Source organism: Notothenia coriiceps, unplaced genomic scaffold (genome assembly GCF_000735185.1).
Source record: "Notothenia coriiceps isolate Sejong01 unplaced genomic scaffold, NC01 NC01_scaffold00037246, whole genome shotgun sequence".
In the NCBI taxonomy this organism is placed as follows: domain Eukaryota; kingdom Metazoa; phylum Chordata; class Actinopteri; order Perciformes; family Nototheniidae; genus Notothenia; species Notothenia coriiceps.
This window is the reverse complement of record NW_011369947.1, coordinates 763,659-766,158: the sequence shown is the minus strand read 5'-3', so window position 1 is coordinate 766,158 and position 2,500 is coordinate 763,659. Positions and strand designations below refer to the sequence as shown.

General features: G+C 41.2%; 1 protein-coding gene across 1 annotated transcript in view; it reads left to right on the top strand.

Moving 5' to 3' along the window:
• Positions 1-2,500, top strand: part of LOC104965522 (uncharacterized) — a 30,937-nt gene that overhangs the window by 25,953 nt on the left and 2,484 nt on the right. The window lies entirely within an intron of this gene.

Genomic DNA, 2,500 nt, shown 5'->3' with positions numbered 1-2,500 from the left:
ATTTTCTTCTTTGCAAACGATTTAGCAATCATGTCCCACATAATAAATCATATTCAATTATCTTCCCTTAAAAAGTATCCCCACTTGAACTTATTTTCACAAATATCTGACAGATGTATAATCTAAGATGGCAAACTTAAATGCAGTTCATTGCTTGTATTTATCGTATAATCACTCAACAAATAAGGTCTGTTAAACATGATTACCACTAGATTAGTACAATTTATATTGTTTGGGAATGTTTTCTGCTGATGTGTTGATTTATGTCATTTGAGGATAAAACAGCTCATTGCATAAACACCAAACGATGATCTTTTCACAGTTCCCGCCTATTAAAGTGTGAATCATGTACGGCCAAGTGGTTTGGTCATAGTGCTGATGCTGTCGTATCCAGGGGAGATGGGGGACCTTACGAACACCTCATCCAGTGCCAGAAGTAGAGCTGGTGATGTGTCACAGCGACCCGGAGGTGACCAGCACACCCCCTCTCCCCACGAGGGATGTCTCAGGGGTCGTGGAGTTGAGTTTGTTTCCAGTAAAACGAGGGGCTTAACCTAATATGATCTAAGAGGGTTTGCCCCTGCGGATCTGCCTTGATCCAGGATGATAAATAGGTGGAAAACAATGGAAACGCAGCGGGTCAAAATCAGTGTGAGGATCATGAAACCATCAGCGTGAGTAATGGAGGAAGAAAGGTCAACTGACTTGTGTGTGTTTATAAGGACACTTATATGTTAACGTGTGAAGATATAAATGGTAATAGTAATTGGAATGGATCATTCAAATTGATTCATCAATCAATTATCACACATGTCCTGAGTAAAATGCGTGACTCTAAGGCAGTGTTTTTCAAAGTGGGGGCCCCGACCCCCCGGGGGGCCGCCAGGGGGCACCAGGGGGGTCACGCAAAGTTTGAGGGAAAAGGGATTTTTTTTTTTAGATGTTATTAATAACTGTGTATCTATCAATCTATGTGTCCTTTGATGCCAATCTTTTAATATTTTAGTTTTTGAATCACACGACCGCCCTTCAAGCCAATCAGAATGGAGCTGCTGCTACTGAGAGTGAAGCTGAGTATCTGCTCAGCTTTTGGAGCAAGTGAGAGCTAGTGAATATTTCGCTCTGCAGCTGGATGAGAGCACGGATGTAGCAAATGTCGCCAGAATTGTTTGCATACATCAGATTTATTTCAGAAGACAACTTTGTTGAGGAAATATTATTTTGCAAAGCACTGGAAGGTAGGACCACATGAAGAGACATTTTCCAAGTTTTAGATGAGTACATCATCTCAAACGGATTTGACTGGTCTCGTTGTGTGGGTGTGTGTTCAGATGGGGCAGTGGGGCTATGACAGGCAAAAAAAGCGAGTGACAGCTTTGATCAGGCAGAAGGCCCCAAATGTAGTGGCAACACACTGCATGCTCCATCGTGAGGCACTTGTACACATCATTTAAACATTTTTTTGCAACAGGGGGGTCCTCGCCAGAGGATAATGCTATATGGGGGTCCTTGGCATGGCAAAGTTTGGGAACCCCTGCTCTAGGGCACCTTAGCACTGCCCAAGAAGTGACCTGGCACCTTTAAAAACACCAGTCCACACTTTGTACTTCCGTTTTCAGGGACTTCAACCGGCGATTGTCCGATTCCAAGTCCCTAAAGTACTACCATTTGTAATGAAACCTTTTTTTGGGGCTTTTTCTAAGCAAAGGTGTTGCTCCATTGACTGTTTTTGGTAACTTCTGCTAGAAAAGTTTGATATCACGTGACTGCACCACACGTTTTTACAGCAGCTGCCAATCAGAAGAAGCTTAGTCATGATTTTTTTTTGTGTTTAAATGAAAGACAATGTATAAAATGTGCCAGGTGAATAACTTTATGATAAAAAAAAGGGTTCAAAAGTAGTTTTTTCTGCTGCAAGAAGCAATTAATTGGATGATTCGATCATTATAATCTCTTTAAAAGGTCACCTATTATGCAAAATCCACTTTTTCCTGTCTTTTCTACATCAACATGGACGGGCTGTAAACTCACTTTATCAGAATTTCAGGGGATAATATGACAAAAGAGTTGTATAATATCCAGAGTTAATATGTTTGTACAGAGACTTCATAAAACCGAGGTGTTTGTGGTTTGTTCTTAGTAACGTCGTTAATGGGTATTAGGGGAGACAAAAGTAAGGCCAAAGTTTTCACGACTAGAGACAGCACAATGAATTACTTTTTATTCCTCGGGGAGGGGTGCGGGAGACTCTCTCTAAACCAATTTTTATTCTGAGTTAACCACGAGATCTCTCTAAGTGCGCGTCATTCCCACCCCCCCCCCCCCACTCACCAATGGAACAACCACTTAACCGATTACCAATGCGTTCGGTTTTTGAGGAATACTGTAGTATTTCACCGGCTTTAGACTAATTGAGTAAAAGTCTGTCCAACAATATATTTACCTAGTCCTGTTTTCTCTCTCTTAGAAAAAAGGACTTTGAAAGTTTAGAGAAATGTTT